We start from the raw sequence: 26799 nt of genomic DNA, 5'->3' as shown, positions 1-26799 counted from the left end.
GTATATTACTTAGGTGTATGTATAAGATGGGTGGCCTGAGATAAGCTGTGTTTAGTTTTTTAAAAATAAAAATACACATAATTATAGAATTAGGACCTCAGATATTAGTTAATTTAACTTGTACATGACACATGATCATAGAGTTTCCCTTTGAAGACTTCAAACTATGTATTACCTCCCAAGGCAGTGTATTCCATTTTTGATTAGCTCTCTAATTCTTAGAAAGCTTTACTACCTGTGTGACTTTGGGCAAGTCATTTAACCTGAAGCCTCAGGTTCCTCATATGTAAAATGAAGGGAGTAGATGATATCTAAAAACCCATCTATATTTTATGAACCTTTATATTCAAAAGAAATCAACCTCCCTACAATTTCTACTCACTGCTTCCAGTTGTCTCCTCTGAAGCCAAGAAGAATCAGTCTAATTATTGCAACAGTGATGGGGAGTAGATGTTTGGTTGAGGAGGAGACAGCTTCTACCTCTTTCCTGGTCCTCACCCTCAGGTGGGCAGAGCCATTCCTTCACATCTCTTCTCTTTAGGCACCTCTAGTCACCACCCTAAATGGCCCCAAAGGGTTGGCTGGGGAGGTGGTGCAGGAGGGGGGGGTTGAATGGGAAAGATATGAAGACAATAGAGGGAAACTTGCTTGAGGCTGCTCTAACCAAATGAGGAATGGAGGGAAATAATGAGAAAAGAAATGAGATTTATGGAAAAAAGATATGAAACAAGAATTGTAAGCTTGGGAAAAGAGAAATAAAAACTTATTGAAGAAAATAACTCTTTAAAAATTTAAATTGGCCAAATGGAAGACAATAACTTCAGGAGAGATCAAGAAATTTAAAAAAAAAGTCAAAAGACTGAAAAAATAGAAGAAAATGTGAAATATCTCATGGGAAAAATAACTGACCTGGAAGACAGAATAGAGATTATTTAAGAATCACTGAACTACTTGAAACTCATAAACAAAAAGAGTCTAGATATCATGTTTTAGGAAATCATAAAAGAAAACTTCTTGGTCATCTTAGAACCAGAGTTGAAAGAATCCACTGATCATTTCCTGAAAGAATCTTCAAGATGAAAACTCCCAGGAATATTATAGTCAAAATACAGTCAAGGAAACAATTTTGCATGCATCCAGAAAGAAATTTAAGTAGAGAGGAGCCACAGTTAGGATCACACAACACATAAAGGCCATAATTATAAAGGAGAGGAGAATTTGAAATAAGATATTCCTGAAAGCAAATGACGTAAGTTTATATCCAAGAATAACTTACTCAGTAAAACTGTGCATAATCCTACAGGAGAAAAATGGATGTTTAACAAAATAGAGGATTTCCAAGAATTCCTGATGAAAAGACCACAGGCGAATACAAAGCATGACATATAAAAACAAGAATCAAAAGGAAATGTAAACATGAGTGGGCAATCATAAGGGATTAAAAAAGGTCAAACTATTTATATTCTTATGTGGGGAGATGAAACATGCAGCCCCTCAGAACTCTACCATCATGAGAGGTCACAGAAAAAGTGAAAAATTAGACAGAAAGCCTGGGATATCTCTGTATGTTTGAAGAATCTCAAAAGAAGAATGGCAAAGGTGGAGAAGAGGAACATACAGGAAGAGGGAAGAAGGTAAAGGGAAAATGGAGGAAAATATCTCACATAAATAGTATATGCAAAAAAGAGTTTCTACAAGTAGTGGACAGTGGGGGAGCAGGTAACAACTGAACCTCGCTCTTACCTAAACTAGTTAAAGGAGGGAAGAATACTCTCACACACAAAGAGTTGAGTACAGAAATACATCTTATGTAATTTTCAGATGAAGAAATTAAAGCTATCTATAGTCATATGAAAAAATGTTCTAAATCACTATTGATTAGAGAAATGCAAATCAAAACAACTCTGAGTTACTACCTCACACCTATGAGATTGGTTAACATGACAAATAGGAAAATGATAAATGTTAGAGAAGATGTGGGGAAGTTGGAACACTAATGCATTGTTGGTGGAGTTGTGAAGTGATCCAACCACTCTGGAGGGCAGTTTGGAACTATGCCCGAAGGGCTATAAAACTATGCATACCCTTTGACCCAGAAATACCACTACCAGGTTTGTATCCCAAAGAGATCATAAAAATGAGAAAAGGACCCACATGTACAAAAATATTTATAGCAGCTCTTTTTGCGGTAGCCACAAATTGGAAATTGAGGGTATGCCCATCAATTGGGGAATGGCTGAACAAGTTGTGGCATATGAATGCAATGGAATACTGTTGTGCTATAAGAAATGATGAGCAGGTGGACTTCAGAAAAACCTGGAAAGACCTGTGTTGACTGATGCTGAGTAAAATGAGCAGAACCAGGAGAATATTGTACATAGTAACAGCCACATTGTGCAATGACTGATTTTGATAGACTTGACTCTTCTCAGCAATGCAAGGATCTAAGACAACTCCAAAAGACTTATGATGGAAAAAGCTATCCATATCCAGAGAAAGAACTATGGAATCTGAATGCAGATGGAAGCACACTATTTGCTCTCCATTTCTTTTGTTGCTTTGTTTTAATTCTTCTTTCTCGTGGTTCCTCCCATTGGTTCTAATTCTTCTTTAGATCAGGACTAATGTGAAAATATGCTTAATGTGAATGTATAAGTAGAGCCTATATCAGATTGCACGCTGTCTTGGAGAGGTGGGAGGAGAGGGAGGGGGAGAAAATTTAACTCAAAATTTTATGGAATACTGAAAACTAAAAATTAATAAATCATTTTTTAAAAGAATAGCAAAGGAATTAATGAAAAAAATGGGAAGGGAAGCTAGCAGTACCACATCTCAAACTGTACTACAAAGCTTTAATCATCAAAACAATTTGGTACTGGATAATAAACAGAGAGATTCATCAGTAGAAGAGATTAGGTACACGATACACTGTGGGAAATGATTACAGTAATAACATTGTTTGATGAATCCAAAGATCCATACTGTTGAGGTAAGAACTTACATAAACTGATGCTGAGTGAAGTGAGCAGAACCAAGAGAATACTGTACACAATAAAGCAACATTGTTCAAGGACCAAGTTTGACAGACTTAGGTCTTCTCAGCAATACAAAGATCTAAGACAATTCCAAAAGACTCATGATGGAAAATGCTATCCATATCCAGAAAAAGAACTATGGAGTCTGAATTCAATTGAAGCATACTATTTTCTCTCTCTCTCTCTTTTTTACTTCTCATGGTTTTTCCCTTCGGTTCTGATTCTTCTTTCACAACATGACTAATTTGGAAATATGTTTAATATGATTGTACATGTATAACCTATATCAGATTGCTTGCCATCTTGGGAAAGGGTGAGGAGAGGGAGGAAAGGAGAAAAAAATTGGAACTCAAAATCAAGTGAATCCTGAAAACCAAAAAATTAAATTAAATTTTAAAAAGTGAATTGTTAACTTTGGAAAAAACAGTTTGGATTGAAGGATGAGGTCAGAACCTAGACTGCAAAGAACGGAGATAAGTGAGAGAAGAAAAAAATAGAAATGACTGAAGGCAGCCCTTTTTATGACTGGCTGATAATGTTTTTGTCTTACATATACTGGATAGGATTGTTTGTTTTATAGGTGTCATTAGAAAATGAGATTGGCAAACTAAACAGCCATAATCAAATATTACATATAAGTAAAACTGTATCAGTTCTTTCCCTCCATGCTTTTACCAGGCCCCTGATATTCAACAGTAATGACAGAATCAATCAGTTTATTTATTAAGCACCTACTACACAGCAGGCACTATTCTAGGCATTACAAAGACAAAAACTAAACAGTCTATTGCCTGAAGGAATTTACATTTATATTCTGGAAAATCCATTCCTTGCTGTAAATACATAACTCCCCTAACATAAAAAACTGGCAAATATAATTAATCTTTGTCCTGCTGTTGGGAATAGCTTAATTTCTCACATCCTCCCCAGTCTCTTTTGGTAGAACATTTATCTTTCTCTAGAAAACAAAGACCTGCCAAATTACAGATTTCCCTTTTTTCTAGACTTTGTTGCTAAGAAACTTTTCATCCTCTAGGCTCCGATATATTTATCACTTGTACAATGTGAACATTGCAATCATTTTATATCAACTTCCTTTATATTGCAATGGCCCTGTAAGAACACAAATACTTCAAAACCAATAGGGTTACTCTTTTAAATTTACCTCTGAGTTAGAAATAAAGCCTAAAAGACAAAAAGTTTACTGTGCTGGAAACTGAAAATCTGGTATGGCCTAGGTATTTTATTAACCATAAAGAGGGGCTTAAATAAAGTAATTTAAATCCATCTTCAGCAGAAATTTGCTTTAGGTAAGAATAGAGCCATATTTTGAGTCAGATTCCATTGCCAACCCTCCCCCCACACCAAAGAGATTAGATCACACAAACTGCAACACAAACAGAAGCTTGCTAATTGCTAAAAGTAGTAGGTAACTGCATTCAGAACAATGTTTCTTAATATTTTCAGCAGAACCCAAGGTTCAACTAAGTTTCCATAAAGATTTTTTCTCCATAAAGATTACTAAGTTCCTAATGTTAAATTGCATGAAGTAGGGGATAAACAAAGAATTTTTACTAGAACTGAATAATTTAGATTCACAAGGGCATGCAATTGTGGCTTTAAAATCTTAAGTTGGGAAAAAACCAAAACAGTATGTGGTGAGTCAGAAGCCTTGATAATAAGAGTGATTTATTATTAGAAGCAGCCTAATTACTAAGCTCTCTGGAAGACAACACCTAAGGTTTGGGGTGGATACACTGTGCACTCTATTTGCTGAAGCAACAGTACATTCAATATGACCGGTGTATGTTTATAGCAACAAGGAAAGTGATCAGTCTAGAGTCAGAATATTAAAACCATAGAATGTTAGGGCAAGAAAAAAAGACTTAAGGGTTTGTCTAGTGGAACTCTTTCATTCTGCAGAAGAAAACTGATACAATAACCTGTCTTTATGCAGTTTTTTTTATCCCCATTTTATATATATGGAAATTGAAAACTCAGAGAAGTTAAAAGACTTACCCAAGATCATACAGCTAAAAGAATTGGGACTTTAATTTAGATTTCCTTCCCCTACATTCAGGAAGGTCTTTCCAATGCAGCTTTCCTATCTTTTCTCCAATTCCCTAATTTTATGCAGGGCAACTGAGACTTGCTAAATGTTATTTGACTACATGTCACAGTCCCATGCTCTTTTCACCACACCATACAGTCTCTTCAGGAACTGGCAAAATGGTAAGTCAATGGGGAAATGAATCTTTTTTTACCATAATATTTTCGGAAATCTATCAATTTTATTCACTGAGGCGCCCCTATCCACTTCTGTAGGTGCTGAAAAACCAAGTCGGCTTTAGAACAAGGTTTGACTACAGCCCCAGAAGTCATCCTAGAGCAACTGAGCCCTCTGGATGAAGGGTAAGCTTGGATGAACTGCCACATCAAGGAACTCTGGACAGCCAATGGGCAGCCTGAGAGCAATAGGTGCTGAGCCAGGCAGAAAGGACATTGGGGAGGTCATGTTCAAAGAGAAATGGGAGGAGCCAAATGAAAATTTTACTGGTTTCTCCAATTTGGTGAGGCTTGTGGGAGCAGCTACTGCCCTTAGAGGCATTTAAAATCTCTCTACTGAAAACTATCTCTATAGTACTTTAGTCCATTTTTGCCAATACCAGCACTACCAAGAATTACTTCTCAGAAGAAGTAATAAGTGTCTATAGAAGTTGATACACAATATGCTGTTCAATGTGGCAAAAGGATCATAGGAACATACAGCATTAGAAGGGACCTCACAAGTGATCTAGTTTCCCTCTCTCTTCCCCTCCCCTGTTTTACAGATAGGGAAACTGAGGGCAAAGGGCAGTTAAGCGGCATGTAAGATTACACATGTAACCTTCAAAGAAATGATTTGAGCCTATATCCTGACTACAGCATTAGTGAGCTCTTCCCTGTGCTACTGGGCTTCAATACTTACACTATTAGGAAGCTTGTGCATGAACTTTAAGCTAAAAAAAAAGTGCCATGAAAGGTTCTAGTCAAGCCTAGCTCTCCTGAGATACATCTGTTAGCAAGGAAGGAATGTCATGTGAAACAAAACAACCAAAGAAAAACAGCAAGCACCTCTAACAGAGGCCTTCTGGTAGATGAAAATGCAAGGAAACAAGCTGCTGGTGTAAGCCTCTTGAGGCTGCTTCAGAGACCACAACCTGAAGCTAGGGACCTTGGAATAAGTGACTGCACAAGGAAATGTGTTGGGAGATGCCCAAAAGATAGCCAAAAGCTGCAGACTGCAGCAGTGAATGGATCTTTCCTTAATACAACAAATAGCATTTACCTAAAACAAAAAGCTAACATTATCAGTAATGGAAAAATGCTAGGTCTTTCCTGTAATATCAGGGGTTAAAAAAAGAAAAAGATGTTCATTGTTAGCATTATTATTTAATATGGTTCTAATAAAGAAAAATAATTGAGGGAATAAGCATAGACAAAGTAAAAATAAAAGTATACGTTTCTGAAAAAGATACAGTGATTTTCTTATGGAACACCTAAGACTTAAATAAAAAATTAACAGGTTCAACAAAATAGCAAGATATAAAATAAACTCATACAAATCATCTTTCAATACATTACTCTCAAAACCAAGCAGAGAGACATAGAAAAAGAAACTTCTTTCAAAATAACTATAAAGTTTATAAGATACTTAGAAGTATACCTATCAAGGCAAAGAGATTATATAAAAATAACTAAAAACACTCTTTACAGAAGTATGGACATAATGAGAAAAAAGTGAACAGGAAAGGGCACTTTCTTATTACCTTTTACCTTTGAGGGGACCATTGTTATCCCAGGCATCCTGGCCAATCTTGGTGTCATACTTGATTCCTCATCCTTATTCACCCCACATATACAATCAGTTGTCAGATCTTATCATTTTTACTTTCACAGTATTTTATGTCCTCTTTTATCTAGTCACATAGCCACTGCAAAAGCATAGGCCCTCATCACCTCTCACTTGGACTATTTGCAATAGCTTTCTAAGTAGTCTTCCTGCCTCAAATTTTTTACCACACAAATTCATCCTCCACTCAGCTATTAAAAGCATAGGTCAGACCTATTGGCTCCCTATTAACCTCTAAGATAAAATGTAAAATGTCCTTTGCTTGGCATTCAAAGAATTTCACAATTTGGCCCTTACTAATTTTCTATCTAGATTTCTTATTGGATTTTACTCCCCTCCACACACCTTATGATCCATTTGCACCGGTTGACTTGCTGTTCCTCATACAAACACTTGCCCCGTTCTTGGATTACTCTGCCCTCTTACCTTTTGCCTCTCAGCTTCCCTAGCTTCTTTCAAAATGAAGTCCAACTTCTGCCTTTTTCAGGTTTTTCCCAGTCCTCCCTCCCCAACTACCGTCTGTCCTCTGAGATTACCTTCCTTCTACTATGTATATATCATTAGCACGTATGTGTGTGCATATTTTAAAAAATTTACATATCGCCTCTCCCCCTTTGAATGTGAGCTCCTTGAAGGCAGGCACAGTGTTTTTGCTTTTCTATGTATCCTATTACTTAGCACTATGCCTGGCAAATAGCACAAAATTATTAAATTCTTGTGGACTTGTGAAGAAAAAAACAGATCATATTAGCTACACAAGACACAGAAACAACCAAAATGAGTTGCAATGTTTTATAAACAGGATTATGAATATTAATATGAGAATTCAGTATTCAAGAAAATGGCTAAGAAAATGGGAGAGAAGACTGGCAAATTAAACTTTTAGGCCAACAAGTGACACCATATGGCACAATAAGTTCTAAAAGGACATGTGATCTTTAAACAAAAGGTCATATCATAAATAAATTGGAGGAACAAGGAAGGGCATACTTTTAATAATGAATATGGCAAGAGGTCTTAGACAAGAGAAAGGAGATCACAAGATAAAATGAATAATTTTTTATTACATCAAATTGAAAGAGGTTTTTTTGTTTGGTTTTTTTATACTAGGTGTGATACACATTCCTGTAATCTCAGCTACTGGGCAGGCTGAGCTTAGTGGATTTCTTGGGAGTTATGAACTGTAGTGGATTATGCTGATAGCATATCTACACTACATTTTACATCATTACGGTACACCCCTGGAAGTGGGGTACCACTAAGTTTCTTAAAGAGAGGATAATACTTGTGAGTAGCCCCTCTACTTCCAGCTTGGGTAAGATGGGGAGATCAAGTCTTTAATAAATATAAAAGGAAGAAAGTTTTTTGCACAAATGAAATCAGTGCAGTAGAAATTAGAAGGAAAGAGTTAACTGGGAAAAATCTTTGCAGTAAATTTATCAGATTTCTCTCATACATCTATGATACATAGAGTAAATGCGCAAGAATAAGAATCAGTAGATCAATGGTCAAAGGATAACAACAGGCAATTCTCAAAAGAAGAAATGCAAACTATCAGTAACTGCGCTGAAAAATATTCTGAATCACTAACAATAATGGAAATGCAATTTAAAACAACTCTGAGATTATACCTCTTATCCATCATGTTAGGAAAGATGACAAATAAGGAAAATAACAATTGTTGGAAGGACTAAGAGAAGATCCTAATACATTGTTGGTTAAGCTATGAATTATGCCAAACATTCTGTAAAGTAATTTGGAAGTATACCCATAACATCATAAGTTTTATGTGTGTGTGTGTGTGTGTGTGTGTGTGTGTGTGTGTGTGTGTGTGTGTGTGTGTGTATATATCCCCTTTGACCCAGAAATACCACTACTAGAAAAGAGATCAAAGAGAGAAAGGATAGACATTTTTATTTCCCCTTCTCTTTTTCACTCCTCAACTCTTTGTGATCTATATTCAGACCTCATCATTCAAGTGAAATACCACATGATGGTCTTTTTTCGGTTTTCATTCTTTTTAACAGATAATACTGCATCTGACACTGATGACCACCCTCTTCTCCTGAATACTTATTCTCTCTTCTTTGGGCTTTCCTAACATTATCCTCTCCTTAATCCTTCTACCTGTCTAACCACTACTTCTATTTCTCCTTTGCCAGTCCATCATCCAGAATATGCCCCTTAACTATATGTGTCCCTAAACCTCCATCCCAGATTATTTACTCTCCTTTCTATATATTCTCTCAGTGATATTATAAGATCCCATGGGCTTAATTATTATCTATGCCAGTCTCTCCACTGAACCTCACTCCTACGTCACCAATCACCAATGGGACATTTCAAACTGAATGTCCTGGAAAGATGGAATATAAAAAAGGGCAATTTGGCTATATAAAAGAATTTAGGAGAAATGTCCATCCCCCATTGCAAGAATGTACTCCTTTTCATCTATACCTCAAAGAATTAATCTCTTCTTCAAAATAGAGATAAGGCATCTTCTATGTGAAAGCTTTACAATTTTACCCTGCTAGGGCCTAACTACTTGACATTTAATGACTGTATTTATTCTCTTTATTCTGTATATACTTAAATATGTCTTTATTGTCTTTCTCCTAATAGCCCCTTATGAATAGATATTATTTCATTCATTGTATTTATATCCTTAGTACCTCCCACGGTGCCTGAATACAACAGGCACTAAATAAATACTTATTAACATATTGATACAGTCATATACCATAATTTTTCAACTATCCCCAATTTATGGGTATCTCTTTAGTTACTAGTTCTTTGCTAAAGTGCTGCTATGAAAGTTTTTACTTGTATAATTACTTTCCCTTTATCTTTTATCTCCTTGGGATATAATCCTAGAACACAGTAAGAGATTAAAACATTGTTTTGTATTGATTGACTGTGATATTAAAAAAAACATGGAAAAAAGTATCAATGAAATATTAAAATACAAGGAAGAGAGCAAGAGGAAGTTCAGGAGACAGAAACAAGTAAGGTAGTATAATAGTTAATGTGTTAAATTTAATGTATACTGTACATTGTACAGTACACTGTACATTGTACAGTGTAAATTTAATGTAACAAGTTGTACTTAACATATATTCATGGTATTATGTGAAATTCTATTTTTCTTCTATTTTTATATGAGAAAATACACATTTGTTAGGTCCATAGCAATAAAAGTGAAACTTTAAAAAAAAATAAAGAGAAAGGGTAGTAGAATTGGTGAAGGAATAGTCACAAGCAAAACAAGCTGCAGATTCATAGTGTTGATCATAAAGGTAAAAAGGAGAAAAGAAAGATAAGAACTAGCACTTAGTTTTGATCTTGGTAAAGAGAAGAAAGATAATGGATGTGATCAAAGATTGCTAGTGATGATCATACTCTCTTTTGTCACTTTTTTCTGTGTAAAAAAGGTGAGTGTAAGGGAAGCAAAGGGAGAAAATATTACAATATGATATGACTGAGTAAAAAAAATTAAGAAACATAACTGAAAAGGTGAATAGAATGAACTCACTTGTAAAACTCAAGAGGGTAGCAGAATGGATTAGAAAGCAGATTCTATAATAATGTTGTTAACAAAAAAGACAACTGAAAACATAAAAATTCACACAGATTTTAAATAAAAAGCTGGAGTAGAATTTATAATGTCCCAGGCAAGTTAAAAAATCTGAGGTGTCAATCATGATCTCAGACAAGACCACAACAAAAATAGACCTGGTTGAAAGAGATAAGACAGAAAACTACATTATGCTTAAAGGCATCATAAATAAATAAGTAATATCAATAATTAATGTATATGCACCAGATGGCATAGCATTTAAGTACTTAAAGGGAAAGTTAATGGACAACTAAATTATCATAGTCTAGGACCACAATGTGCCCTTTTCAGACCTAGACATAATCTTAAAAAAACAGATAAATTAGGAAGAAGTTAAGGATTTAACAAGCTACATATAATAGATTTCTGGGGATACTGAATTTGAATCAAAAGGGGTTTTACATATTTCTCAATTATATATGGCACCTTTACAAAAACTGCATATTTTAAGGGCAAGAAAACCTCTTGATTAAATGCAAAAATTATTAAACACATTCTTTACTATCCAAAATGTCATAAAAAGTATAATTAATAAAAAAAGACATTTGAACAAAAGACTCAAACCTTAACAGAGGCTAAATAATTTATGCCCAAGGAATATGAAAGCCATTGAACAATTTGTGGAAATAGTAGATACTTTCATAAATGAAAATGACAACAGCGAAAAAGCGTACCAAACTTTCAGGATCCAGTCAAAGCATTACTTCTAGGAAAATTTAGATTTCTAAACACTTTCATCAACAGATAATAAAAATAACAGCTCAATTGTTGGGCAAGCAATTATAAAAAGTAGAAAAGAAAAATTTTTTTAAGCATACAAATAAATACAAAATAGAAATTTGTCAAATCAAAACAATAAATAACTTTAACAATTTCATAATAAAAAAGAGAATTCAAAACACATAAAGAGGAAATTTAAAAAGTCAGAAACTATGTTGGCTATTTATATGCCACAAAACCGTTAACTTAAATGAAATGGATGAATGTTTACAAAAAAACAAAATACTGAGATTCACAGAAGAAATAAAGAGTTGAAACAACTTAATCTCACAAAAAGAGCTCAAACAAGCTATATAACAGAACTAAAAAAAAAAAGATGAGATGCACTTATTCAGTTCTATCAAATATTAAAACAACTTAAATAGTCACAAATTGTTTACAAAAAAACAAGAAAAAATTTATTCTACTAAAATCCTGAGACAATATTTAAGCCAGAAAGAGATAAATCATAAAAAGAAAAAGATATACCACCATCTCTAATGAACACAAATGCAAAAATAGTGAATAAAATATGAACAAAGAGGTTACAACAACACGTTAAAATGATTATCTACTACGAGCATGGTGAGTTTATACCAGGAATGAAGGACTAATTTAATATTAGAAAAACCATATATATAGACCATGATAATACCCAAAAACCCACCCCACATTTTATTACTAGTTACACCAAAAATCTGACAAAAGGATCCAATTTATATTTTAAAAAACATTAAAAAGCATAGGAATAAATGGACCTTTCCTCAACATTATAGACCATTTCTATTTAAAACCAAGAGTTAGCATTATCCATATTTGAAAAATGTCTTTCCAAGAAGCTAAGGAATAAAGCAAAGATGTCCACTGTCACCACCATTATTAGATATAGTTCTGGAAATCTTAGTTATAGCAATAAGACAAGAAAAAGAAATTGTGGTAATAAGCATAGGCCACAGAAAAGAAGGAAGAAACTCCCAATTTTTACAAGAAAATTTTGAGGGCAATAAAGCAGCTGTAATGACTTTGAAGTGCCATACTTTAAAGTATCTTCAAAATGTTTCACTTATCTCTCCCCTACCATCTATCTTAGTGACAGCTCCTTCCTCAAATTATTTTTTATTTACTTATCAGTTTATATGTTTCTAGAAGGCAATAAATCAACAAATACTTATTAAGCATCACTTGTGCACCACTTAAACAAAACAGCAGCTACCCTCAAAAAGCTCAATTCTTAATGGGAAGGGGAGGGAAAGAAGGATGCACATATATATAAGTATAGACAAAACACAAAAACAGCAGGTACAAGGTAACTTTGATGGCAAAGGCACTAGCACCTAGGGGGACCAGGAAAACTTCATGTAAAAGGTGATTCTTGAGCTAAGTCTGAAAGGAAACTAGGAATTGATTCCAAGAGGTGGAAGTAGAAAAGAAACGTGTGGACTTTCAGACATTGAGTTAGTCCAATAAAGAGGCATTGAGTAGGGGATGAAGGAAGAACAGAAAGAATGATTGTTTGGCGAGACCATAGAACATGTAAAGTAAAATAAGGTATAATAAGGCTAGAAAAGTAGAATGGAGCTAGGTGGTGAAGAGCTTTAAATGGCAAATGAAGGAATTTATATTTCATGCTCAAAGTAGGAAACCACTGGAGTTGATTGCGTGTGTGCCATACTCAGAACTGTGCTCTTGTACACTGGCATTTGTGTAGAGTATGGATTGTAGTAGGGTGCAAGTTGGGGAAGGGAAATCAATTAGGATAGTATTGCAATATACAGGTGTGAGGTGATCAGGGTCTGCAACAGCGTAGTGGCAGTGGCAGAGGAGAGAGAATGGCATATATATGCAAAATGTTACAAAGGTATAATTGACAGGACTTGATCAGGGAGTAGATATGTGTGAGGTGGGGTGAGGGAGTAGATATGAGTGAATGGGGTGAGAGAAAAGTCAAGATGACACCTAGGTTGTGAGTTTGTGTGACTAAAAGGATGGTGATGCTCTCAACAGTCTACCCTAACAGAGGGTAGTTAGGAAGAGGGAAGGGCTTGATATGGAAGGAGTGTGGGGATGAGGGGGATGATGAGTTTCCAGACATATTGAGCTTAAAATGTCTATGGTACATCCAATTTGAGATGTCCAAAAGGCAGTTGGAAATGTGAAACTGGAGGTCAGGTAATAGGTTAGAGCTGAATAAATGTATCTGAAAATTACATGCATAGAGAAGATAACAGAATCCATAGGGGCTAATAAGCTTACCAAACAAAATAGCATAGAGAGACAAGAAAGCCCAAGTCAGGGCCTTTGGGGGTACCCACAGTGAGTGGACATGTCTTAGGTGAAAATCCAGCAAAGGAGACTGAGAAGTATTAGCTGTACAGGTAAATGAAGAACCAGGAGAGAACAGTGTCACAAAATCCTAATGAGAAGAGACTATGAAAGAGAAGACAGTGATCTGCAATGTCAAAGGCTGAAGAAAGATAAGTTTTCTCACAATTGTACACCTTGAGCAACCCACTTCTTATTTGAAAACTGGCCCCATACTGATCAATTAGTTATTGTTTCCACGTTCCTTTGATTGTTCACAGACACTTAGGGGGAGTGGGACACATCTTTTTCTGATTGCAGGGAACTGTACCTGTACATTCTCTTCCTCCCAACTTTCAAAGTCTTTAATCTTTCCTCCAATTAGAAATCAGAGTGCCTAATGTTGCATCCTGATTGTTTCCTTTTAATTAATTGGTGTTATTTGATTGCTTCTAATGTATAAAAGTCTGTCTCCCCCTGTATTTCGGATCCAGCCTGCAGGTGAGGAAGGGGCCTGGTTATGATTTGCTGAGTAATTGGCATACATTGCTTAATGAATCAATATGCTCAGAAAGTGAATCGTTGTTCCCTCAGTCATTTCATCTTTCGCTCGCCATACCTCTTCATGTGGGACAGGACTGAAGGATAAGATAGGAGGAAGGTATCTAGGTGGAAGAAGAGGAAGAGGGGGAAAGAGGAATCTCTCCACAGATGACCTTATTTTTTCAGTGAAATATGAGGAAAAGATCTTAGCTAAGAGAGTGTGGGGTGGGGGGTGTCGTGAGAAATTTGAGGAGGGTTAGAAAAGCTGATGTGGTAAGTAGGATAGTGAATCAATTTAGGGAGAAGCTGCTATGCCACAGGAAGGGCCCAGTTTTGAGATTATATAACATAAATTTGTAGTAAATCCAGTCAGCATGGTTTCAAGATTTTCTCCAGCTTCATTTTGCTGCAGGTACATAGGAAAGAAGGCAAAAGATAATGGGACTATTGTTTCTGCTATCTCCCATGTATCTGGGTGCCCCCATTTCATCTTATATGTCCTATCTCCTCCTGCTGGAATTTTTTGATAGCCTAATTCAGTTGTCACCTCCTTGAATCCTTCTCTTTTATCATCCCTCACTTCACCTCCAAATGAAAATTATTTTTCTTTGAATTTCTCATAGTGCTTTCTTGGACTTCTCCTTTGCTCTTATTAATTCTCCCTTATAGCTTGATCATTTATGTACATGCCATCTTCCTCCCACCTTCAACACCATTAGATTATATAAAGTCTGACAGATTTGGGACTACGTCAGATCTATCTTTTAGCTTCACTGATCAGTGCAATGCTGTATACATAGTAGGCACTTTAAAATGTTTTTTGAATTGGTTTGAAGTACATCCGAGTTCTCAGGGAAACAGAGATGGATGGGGTAGATCTGTGCCTGGCTCTCATTCATTATTTCATCAGTGGACCTAAATTTGCTAACAGTTATATATTCTTAGCCCTTGGGAAGACAATGACTAGAAAAGATAAGTGGTCCTTGTGGGATTTGCATCACAACCATCTACATTCTTATGGAGCTAGCTTTGTGTGATTCATCCTATCACAATAATGTATTTGTTTCAAATGGTTTATGATAAGCTTTAGTAAACAGTATGTAAAGAATAAAGAAGCATCTTATCAGCAATTGTCTCTCAGAAACATAAAATGTCATTAAAGCAGATCAATGGAAATGTTATAAAAAGGTTGCTTTTACATCCATTTGCTTTAACAACATCATACATTTCTGTTCTAATCTTGTGAAAACTAATTTGAGTGTAAAGGAATTAGAGATTGTGGGAGTCAGAACCACGTAAACAATCTTTTTCTCTCTTTCCTCCTTCTCAGTGCTCCTCTCCACCCCCTTTTTTAAATAAGAGAAATGGTTGTTGCAGTGTAGGTAGACACAACTGTTTTCATGACTAGGCCAATTCACCAGTGTAGAATGGTACTAGGGAATGTCTTCTACTTTTTTCTCCTCTGAAAAAAGAATAAGGAACTATTATATATATGAGGAGAATAACTGTATTTTAAAACTCTAAGAGGAAAGGGAAAAAGAAAATTGAAAGCATCCCCTATGTGAAAATGAGGTTTTCATGGGCACTATTATGCTAATTACTGCTAGAGTTATTGATCTTTTTAAACAAAATTCAATCAATATCATGAGTGAAGGAACCTGGGGTCAGGAAAATGCAAAGGGCAAATGCTTTTAACTTAATGACACTGATCACATTTGTCTGTAACAAGGCTCTCCACTTATTAATGTGTCTAGAAAAATGCATATAAGACATGGTAATAGCCTATCCAAATTTATTATATTTTCATGGTGCAGTATAGAAAGTGCTAAATATGGAGTCAGAGGACCTGAGTTTAAATCCTGGGCTATCTATTAAATAAGAGGAGAATTAGATAATTTATAAGGTCCTTTTAGCTCTAAATCTATGATACTATGAGCCTAAATTGTTCATAATATTATTGCCTCTTCTGTACAATAGAATAATAAATGTAAATGTGTTCTACCCTCTTTTTCTCCACTCCCTTCTGATTACTCTAAATTGTCCTCATCCATTATCTGAGAAATTCTGTAGTGCAAAGGAAGGAAGCAAGCAGACTATACCATCAGAAACTATAACATGTAGGACCAAATATGTTTTAACACGTTTGGGAAAAATGGGCTTGAGTGTGAAAACATTAAACTTGCTGAGGAAAATAAAATGCAAAATATATCTCAGACACATAGTTAAGCACTCTATATTTGGGAAATGCAAATCATGCTTTTTGTTTTCCACATCAGGTCCCAGAAAGATAAAATTTTTAAGTAATAAGAAATGAGTAACATGTGCAAGTCTAAACCGTTACAACAATGTGGCTTCCACTGGCACTTTTGAAAAATTTTAGTTTCATGCATTTACATTTTGTCATAAGTTTTACCGTATCATAAATTGTTTTTTAAATCAGAAAATTCAAGTTTTACTAATTAGTTAAAATCATGCTTTTCAATGCACTCCAAGAAGGAAGTTGGGAGAGACATATGCAGAAGAAGGAAAAAACTGCCTACCCATGGTATTGCATTAAAGGACAGAAGAGTTGAAAAAAAGTCACAAATCACAGCAGAGAACAGAAAGGGCACTTAATTTCACCATAAAGTTTCTTCATTAGTAAAATAAGTATAATAACATTCATACTCTCTACTTGTTGTGAGAATTAAATGTTCTGTTTTTGGCTAGGCAATGGGGTTAAGTGACTTGCTCATGGTCACACAGCTAGAGTCAAGTGTCTGAGGCCAGATTTGAACTCAGGTCCTCCTTACTCCAGGGCTGGTACTCTATCTACTGCGCCACCTAGCTGCCCCGATATGAGAAATAAAGTAATGCAGGTGAAGGTCTTATCTTTGAGTTAAACTGTAAAAGCTATGTAAATGACATTATTACATTATTATTTTCCATCTCTATCAATCTATTCAATCACAGTGAAAGATGGTTATTTTAGACATTAAGTAAAGTCAATAAGCCTTTATAAAGTGCAACTATGTACCAGGTACTGTGTTAAGCAAAGGGCATACAAACAGAAACAAAAAGAAAGTAAGATCCTGACATGAAGGAGCTTACATTTTAATGGAGGAAGACAACACAACAAAAGGAAGATGAAAAGCTGGATGGGGAGGGGAGAGATTAAGGGATACCTGGCAGGGGGGCATGGTAAAATCTGAAGTGCAGTCTGAAGAGGAATGAGGACATGGCTGGCTTGGGCATCCTTCTTAAATGGAGGTTCTGGGAGGAGCCATCTAATCAGAAAGAGAGACAAGCACAAAGATGGAGGTTGATTCCAATGTTTGAATTCTAGGGTTGGAATGAGCTTCCAGTACTAAGAAGTTTCTGGGGCATTACCTTATTCTTTCCTTAATTTTTTCCCCATTGTTCAAAGCTTCTCACTTTGAAATAGTAATTTATGAAAATGCAGACCCCAGTGAGCAAATCAGATTTATTGAAGGAGGATAGTTGAAAACTTTAAACTATGACTGAATATCATCTTCCCTATATAGAGCCCCATCTGGGCTGCTCCCCAAATCTGGCACTCATATTTCCCAGAGGGCAGCTGCTACTCCAAATTCTATAGTCTATGGATCTACACTTCTAACACTATAGCTCATAAGCCTCAACCAGTGTACTTTCTAATAAAAGTCAGACAGCAATTACAGTTAGCTCGTACTAAAGGCATTAACTAAGATGAAGATGATGAATAGTAGATATAAAATATTCCCCTCATGAACTTAGTATTCTCTCCTACAAATACAATGGCATTAATAAGAAGCATTAACATAAACTTAAGAAACACAAGCAATGGTAACACAGTGTATACCATGTAGGGAACATATGTGGCCAGGGACAATTTACAACTCCAGGAATGCAGTTACTGATGTCATTTATATTCTTGCGCAGTCTTAATTCCAATTCTCAATTGCCAGAATCAGCTCCCTTAGGAATTCAGAGATGGCTCTCCTTTTCTGACCTCAAGTGGCTGCCTCTCTGTATCCATGTCTATGTGGAATATGTATCTTTGCTCTCCCAATTGTACTATAAATTCTCTCAATTTGACTTTACAACTGCTAGATGGGATGTCTCCCTCCCTTTGTGGTAATCTGCAGCTAGACATCACAACAGAGGACAGGGGAAAGAAGAGGGGGAAGGAAAACCCCTCTTGCCATCTAAGAGGTAAAGAATTGAGTTTTTTCATTCCCCAATTGATAAATGGTCAAAGGATATGCACAGGCAGTTTTCAGAGGAAGAAATTTCTATAGTCATTATGAAAAAATGCTCTAAATCACTATTGATTAGAGAAATGTGAATCAAAATGACTCTGAGGTACCACACCACACCTATCAGATTGGCTAACATAACAGGAAAATGATAAATGTTGGAGAAGATGTGGGAAAATTGGAACACTAATGAATTGTTGGTGGAGTTGGGAACTGATCCAACCACTCTGGAGAGCAATTTGGAACTATGCCTGCCCTTTGACCCAGTAATACCACTACCAGGTCTGTATCCCAAAGAAATCATAAAAACGGGAAAAGGACCCACATGTACAAAAATATCTATAGCAGCTCTTTCTGTGGTAGCCAAGAACTGGAAATTGAGGATTTCCCCCATCAATTGGGGAATGGCTGAACAAGTTGTGGTATATGGATGTAATGGAATATGAGCAGGCAGACTTCAGAAAACCTGGAAAGACTTGTATGGACTGATGCTGAGTGAAGTGAGCAGAATCAGAAGAATATTGTATACAATAACAGCCCAATTGTGCGATGACTAACTTTGATAGACTTGGCTTTTTCTCAGCAATGCAAGGATCTAAGACAATTCCAAAAGACTCACGATGGAAAATGCTATCTACATACAAAGAAAAAACTATGGAGTCCGAATGCATATGGGAATATATTATTTACTCTCCTTTTCTTTTGTTGTTTTGTTTTATTGCCGTGTTGTTTAAAGGAATCTTGGGACATGTTTAATAATTTGTTGTCCAATGATATTGTTCCTGTCTGACTCACTCAAAGGGCTTGTTCAAATCTCATAAAAAGTTCACTTCAAGTGGCTACAATTTTATACTTAGTTTAAGTTCTCATTTATGGCCCCCTTTTCTATGATTAGGACCTGGGATTTCAAAGACCAATTCCCTTACATCTGGCTGATACCTTGAATACCATAATATACATGTCAGTTTCCAATGAAATTTGAAAGCAATAAGTATGGAACACTCTTCTAAAAACTTTCCTTGAAAGATTTAAGGATTTATTCTTAATTATAACCATAATAAGCATCACCCAAACATAAAGGATGACACGAAACTAACATTCCTTTCTACTTTTCTACTCTCTTAGTCTGTTATAAAAAGTTCTTAGTAGAAAAACTAGCAATGAACTTTGTAGAGCCAATTTAATTCAACTGAAATTCAATTTAATTCAGTTGAAAGTTGCTCTTACCAAATAGAATTAATTTCATACTTTATATTATGAGAATGTTTTATTCCATCAATCGAATGAAATACCTTTAAAGAAAAAAAAAGTCTACTTTAAAACTAATATATGTCTACATCACAAAACATTTATGGAAGATTCTTTCTCCTCATTCCTAATGACATATTAATATAACACAAATATTTATACCTTAATATATCACAGCTAGTAGTAGGCTAGGATCACTCAGCTGACAAATGGTATACAGAGTCAATTAAACTTAAAAGCTATTTTCCTTAAATGCAACAATAAAAGGAACAGGAGCACTCATTTAAAAATGGGAAAAAAAGATTCACTTTCAAAATTAGATTCACAAAATATTTAGTAATAGGTTTAATGGTCTCAAAAATGCTATTAAATCTAAATAAGTAGTACAACATTATTCCATGAAATTTCTTTTTTTAAAAAAACTTATTTAAATAGCATGTCAACTTACTGGACAATTTACTGTCTTGGATGAATGTATTGGCTGGTCAATTTAAGCAAACTGCTAAAACATAATCATTTCCTATTTTTAAAACTTACACATGGCCTCTATCAAAGAGTTTTCTTTTGTGTCACAAAAAGGGTAATGGCATCATCACACATTTTAATTTAGACATAAACTGGTCTCAATTATCTCAATTATCACTGACATAAGGAAGCCAAGGCACAGATGATTTTAAATAGCGAGGAATGAAAAAAATCTCTATCTTTACCCTTGGAAGTACTTTGATGATTATATTTCTTTCAGTTTAGTTTTCTTCCTTTGCTTTGTATAGGATGACATTGTAATTAGTTTAGCAAGGCTCCTTTAATGACCCCAAATTTCTCCCTAAAACTTAAATTCACATTCTGAAAATCAATGTTTTACCAGTGTTGTTTGACTGTGAATCATGAAATGTGTTCTCTAAACAATTAACAGCATACTGAAAGAGAATATGGGCTAGTTCCATGGTGAGACATAGGGACAATGGACAGCTTTATGCATAACATTGCTCTCCTTGCAATCTCAAGACAAAGTGAGGAAGGCCCATAGCACCCTGGTTTCATTCTACTGTGATCATTAACAACAGTTGTACAGTTAAATAGTAAGTCAGTAGGATCTGAACTTGAGTTTTTTGAATGTACATCTAGAGGTAGTTCTTTTCTTTTTGCTAGGGAGAACACCAATAGCTTTGTTAATGTAGTGTGATTTAAGAAGTGTTTATGAAGCCATTTACCACATGTCTGAAATTCCTAACATTAGAGATTCATTTCTTTATATTAAAGAAAATTAAAGCATCCTTGCTTCAGTAACACTTAAAAGTACAAATAACTCTGATAATGACATTAAGTAATTTGCATTAAACTATAAACACTAACACTTTAACACGCATTACAAGTATTATTCAACAGGCAAAGAGGGGACACCTGGTGAAAACAAAGGAGTATACATAGTCAGGAAGACCTGGGTTCAAGTCCTGCCTTTGACTGGTTCTACCTATATGACCATAAATAAGTTACTTCACCTCTCAGTGTTACAGTCTCTTAAAAGTATAAATTATAGACAAGTTTCTAATCTGCCTTGGTGGGAGGAATTGTCACACCAGAAGTTCCCTCATAGATTAAATCAAATATCCAGACTTCCATTCTTCTCTCCCCCTCTCAAAAAACAGGTAGTCCACCAAAAGAACACTGAGGTAATGAGATATAAGATGGATTAAGTTTTAATGGTGTCGTTAAGATGGCAGACATCCTTTGATTCTGGTCTTAGTCCCTTCCTTCCTTTTTTTCCTCCACACTCTCAGGAAAAAAAAAGACATTGGGGCCTTAGTATCTGAGATTGCAAAAGACATATAGCAAAAAGGAAACCAAAAGGAAGTGAGCAGTAGAGGACAGTGTGAAATATAGAATGACACAGATAAAAATAAACTGCTTGCCTAACCACTAACAAATGCAAAATTCACAGTAAAACCGAAGATACAAATTTAGTTTCATTTCCCCCAGTGACAATAATTTGTATAAAAAAAATTTGAGTTGTCACAATCTTTTCTCTTCTCTTGAAAAATAAGCATTTGAATTTTCCCTTACAATGTAGTCTGTGGACAAACTGGATACAGTTTTCAAGCTAGGTTAATGATAGATTACCAAACCACTAGAAAAAGGCTGCAAAAACACATCCATAGCCCAATTATACCCATTTTATTTCAGGAGTTCTTCACTGAACTTTCAAGCTTTGTCATACACAAATCCTTCTTTCCCCATATATAAAACAAGTTACCTTATTCCATTTGGTCAGACATTGAAACTGAAATTCATTCAACTTTAACTATCTGGATCAAAATAGCAAATCAAAAAATCATATCAAAATATGATACAAAGAGAGCTGAGAAAAACCTCTTCTATGATTTCTACAAAATGAGCATGGTTATATAATTAATAAGACCTTTAATGAATTTCAAGTTGATTAGAAGTTTCTACCTCTAAAATAACACTAATACATTAACTGAAAATTTTCAATAGCAATTAAAATGTAAACCTAAACAGACCAGAGGTGAGCCTATAGTCCTGTCCTTCTAACAGAAGAGTGGGATTTCAGATTCAAACCCTGGGTATAGACCAGGGTGGGCCAGCAGTTTGCTAATTCTAATCCTGGAGATGCACACACAGTTTTAGGGTTGTATCTAGTGTAGGAACTATGGGACCAGGGGTCATTCTATACCTTTGTCACTCTGAACCTACATAGCAGTTGGGCTAGGTAACAAAGACTGGGGCTAGCAACTCTCTATTAAAGCTTCACTCAAGGGGAAGTCTGCAGCTGTGTTGTTTAGTCTAAAACCAAGTCCTGAGGTTGGGAAAGTTCAGTCTAGGAGGGCAATGATGATCAAGACTGTGCCCTTGATCTTCCAGCACTCACCAAAAGTTTGTAGAAACTTTGCTGAAGCTATCTCTGTGATCTCTGAAGAACAGAGGAATCAATATTTGAAGAAGATAGCAGCAAGATCCCATACAAGACAGGCCAGAGCCAGATAAATTCACAACAAGCCTACCAAAAGTCATGAAGCCTGGTCCCTTACACAAAGTCCCAATCTGAGAAGCAAGGCTAGAAAAATGAGTGGGAAAAAAAAAAAGATAAAGAGCTATTATGAAGCTAGAGATGCACAAGACACAAACATAAAAGAGAATCACTCCAAAACATCTATAAACAGAAACAATTAGAAAAATTAGAAGAAATGAAGTAAGAGTTTTAAGAGTTAGAATATTATAAATGAAATGAGAGCAATAGAGAAAAGAAATGAGAATTTGGAAGAAAAACTTAAAAAGAAAATTAACAGCTCAGTACAAAACTTTACCCAAAGAAGACTCCCTGAAAATCAGAATGAATCAAAGAGAAATTAATGATTCCATGAGACTACAAGAAATATTAAGGTAAGCTGGAGAGACTGAAAAAATGTTATCTCATATAAAAAGCAACTGACCTAGAAAACAGATCAAGGAGAGATAATTTTAAAATGATTTGACTACCTGAAAGCCAGCACCCAAAAAAGAACCTATATATCATGTTTCAAGAAAGCATGGAAAAAAGTACCAGACATATTAGAATAAGAAGGCAAAATGAAAATTAAAAGAATGCACAAGTTACCTCCTGAAAGAAACCTCAAAATGAAAAATTCCAGGAGCACCATACCTAAAATACAGAGTTTCTAGGTCAAAGGAAAAATATTGCAAGCATCTAAGAAGAAAGAATTCTAGTACCAAGGAGCCATGGTCAAGATCACAAATTTGGCTGCTACCATTATAAAGGAAGAGAAAATTGGAATAAGATATTATGAAAAGCATAAAGGCCTACAATCAAGAATAACTTACCCAGAAAAACTGATTATAATCCTATGGGGGGAAAATAGAACTTTAATGAAATAGAGGCTTTTGAAGAATTTCTCTTGAAAAGACCAGAATGAAGTAGAAACTCTGAAATACAAAAAAGTCAAAAGAAAAATAAAAAGGTAAGTACAAGTGAGCAATCAGAAGGGAATAATATATAAGGATGAAGTGTTTACATTATAATAGGGAGAGATGATATAAGTGTATACCCTCAGAACCCTAATGTCATCAGGGGCCACAGAAGTTAGGACAGAAAGCCTAAGTGGTTTTGTTATGTTCTGATTATCTTAAAAGAAGAAAGAAAAGGTACAAAAGGAGGAAGAAGATGGGGGAAACTATTAATTTACATAATCAGTGTGCACAAGTAGAATACGACATGAATAAGCAGGAAAGAGTGGAGCGAGCACTTAAGTCCTCACTAGAACTTCAATTATCTCTGAACTGGTCAAAGGAGAGTAAAACACACACAAGAATCTGATACACATTCAATTCAATGGGAAACAGGAAAGAATTATTCATCTTAACAGAGAAATAAGAAAAAATCAGGAGGGGGTGAATAAGAGAAATAATAAATTTAAGGAAGGATTAATTATAAGCAAAGCAGACACATCTGGACAACAAAGTAAAGAAGGATTTAAAAGAAAATAAGGAAAGGTAAGTATCTACGATTGGGGCCTAAATAGAGCCCCTGTACATAAAGAAGTGATTCCATCAAGCACAGATCACTGGAGCTGAGTATACTTCTCTTCCACTACCTTCTTGTATGTAAAGCAGGGACAGGGAGCGGAAAAATACAAGAAAATGGAATGGAGATAAGTATACGACTAATGATTATAACTGTGAATATGATAAACACCTATAAAAGAATGGATTAGAAAGCAGAATCTCATAATATGTTGTTTTTTTTAAATTTTTAGGCAATGAAAAGTAAAGGAAATTATTTGAAACTATTTTGTTTAACTATCTTGCCTATAAAACCAACAACTTAACTCATGAATATTTATAAAAATTGAAAATATCCAGGCTAACACCACAAGAAAAAGAGAGTTTAACTAACCCAATTTTGGAAAAAGAAATTGAATAAGCTATAAACTCCAAAAGGAAAAAAGGGAGAGACAGCAAAAAGGATTCACAAACAAATTCTACCAAATATTCAAAAACAATTCAACTTCCAAGTCACATAAACAAGACAGAAGACTAAACATTTTCTCTAGACTCAAAACTTTCCAAAGAGTAACTAAAGCTGTCTCCATAAGTTAAGTGACCAAGAACACTTAACAAAATAACACCCTAATTAATTAACAGCAGAGAAAGGCAACCCCAAATCCCTCAGCACATCCTATTCCATCTGCCTCCATGATCTGGCATGGCAGCACAAGTTGAAACACTGACTTGTTCTCTGGCTATCTTCAACATTTTTAGTTCTGCAGCAGTCTCAGATAGCATACCTTTGTTCCTGCCCAAGACCTCATTATTCTGTGGCAACAAGCAGAAGAATTCAACTGTATTCATTTTCTTTCTTTCTTTCAGAGGAAGTATGGGAAAGCAGAAGCAGAAAGTAGAAGAAAAGTAGAGACTAGAGAGAACTGGGACAGGGTGATGTGGCTGCACTCAGCAAGAGAATTAAACAACAGAAGGGACTAGGGCAGGGTACCAGTGTGTGGGGGACTGTAGCAGGCCTGAAAGAAAAGGGACTGGCATCCAGATGGACCCAGTTCTGTTTCCCCAAAAGGCACAATATGAAGCAAGGTATTCAGCTGAGCTGATGTGGGAAGGGGAAATCATGGGACATTTGAAGAAGGATGAAACAATTTGGAAAAGCCACTGTGAAGAATGGGATAGTGAGCCAATTAGGGAGATGAAAAAGGATTGCCTTATTGCACTGTGGACACAACTGAGATTGTGTAACAAAAATCTGTAGTGGAGCAGTACAGTTCTGTGATTTTCTCTAGCTTCATTCCGCAGTACTTGGAGTCTCAATCCAGGGCTGAGATTTGGTAGGGCAAGATCGGAGACAGGATATGGGGCAAGTAATTCAAGAGGAGTAGAGAGCTGAACTAACTCACAAAGGGGTCAAGATGGGGATGTGGAAAGAGTGTAGCCAGTATTGCCAGGGAAAGAACTGAGGAGGTCAAGTAATTTGAAGGTCATAGTGAATATGAAAAATAGGGTCTGGGGTTGCAAGGCAGGACAACAGATTGTGACAAGATAAGGGACTTCAGAGTTCATAAAGATTAAAGTGGAACATTTGTGAGTGATGGCAAGAACAAGAATATAACCATCTATGTGTAAATGAAGGGGGAGGGAGACGGAGGAATAGGTAAGAGGAAAAGAGAGAAGTGAGGAACTGGTTTGTAAAGGTGTTTGAAAGAGTATAAACATACATTGAAGTCCTCTAGAATAAAGAGTTGGAGAGGAAAGAAAGTGAGCCAGGCACTGAACTCACTGAAGAAAGGCAGGGTTCTGGAGTTGAGTAGACAACTGCTACCAGAAGTTTGACTGGGTGGCAAATATGGATTGAGACTGGAAGTGACAATGAGAAGCAATCAAATTTCAACCAGTGCTGGAGAGGCCAGGAGCCAGGTCTAAGTAAGAGCCAGATGAAAGGTGTGGAACAGGAAAAAATTTAAGATGAAAGTAATTTTTTAACCTATAAAGCATACATTCCAGAGAGCACAGTGGAAATTGAAAGGTAGCTTTAGAGTGAGACATTTTGAGGTTGGGTTGAGGAGGGCAGGAATAAGGGATGAGACAGTTGGGGATCAAAAATGGGGTTTGAACAATAATCAGTTTCAGAAACACTGGGATGGGGAGAGTATGACTATGTGCGTATGTGCGCACGTGCATGACCAAAAGCCATCATCAACAGAAGCATTCAATGTATGTGAACAGTTTTCAAAAGAACTGCAAAATTCTTAACAGCCACATCAAAGAAGACTCAAAATTATTAATAATGAGATCTCTACAAATCAAAACAACCCTGAGATTTCATCTTGCATCTAGCAAGTTGGCAAAGATGGCAAAAGGTGGGAATAGTCAATGTTGGAAGAATAATGTAAAAACAGGCACACTAATGCATTGTTGGTGATCCTGTGATTCAATATAACCATTTTGTAAAGCTATTTGGAATTATGCAAATAAAATGTCCATACTCCTTGACCTATAGATTCTACTCCTAGGCTTATACCCAAAGGGGATCACTGATAAGAAGAAAATCTCCATATATACCAAAATATTTACACAACATTTTTTTGTGTTAGTAAAGAATTAAAAACAAAATAAATGCTGATCAATTGGGTAATGGATAAAGGT

At 35.6% G+C, this 26799-nt stretch overlaps 1 protein-coding gene across 17 annotated transcripts in view; it reads right to left on the bottom strand.

The window, feature by feature from the left end:
- SEMA4D (semaphorin 4D) overlaps window positions 1-26799 on the bottom strand; it is a 185924-nt gene that overhangs the window by 83965 nt on the left and 75160 nt on the right. For 10 of the 17 annotated variants that reach the window (XR_002328805.2, XM_078152961.1, XM_078152963.1 and 7 more), the window contains one exon: window positions 17311-17412. The exons of 5 other annotated variants lie outside the window; for them this stretch is intronic. The gene's annotated coding sequence lies outside the window, so the exon portion shown is untranslated. Of the gene's footprint in view, window positions 1-17310; window positions 17413-23472; window positions 23575-26799 lie in introns of all 17 variants that reach the window. 2 more of the 17 variants (XM_078152962.1, XM_078152964.1) reach the window with 1 other exon arrangement.

The sequence above is a fragment of the Phascolarctos cinereus genome, unplaced genomic scaffold, assembly GCF_003287225.1.
Source record: "Phascolarctos cinereus isolate Bilbo 61053 unplaced genomic scaffold, phaCin_HiC Scaffold_4;HRSCAF=312, whole genome shotgun sequence".
Lineage (NCBI taxonomy): Eukaryota > Metazoa > Chordata > Mammalia > Diprotodontia > Phascolarctidae > Phascolarctos > Phascolarctos cinereus.
This window is presented reverse-complemented; position numbering and strand designations above follow the sequence as displayed.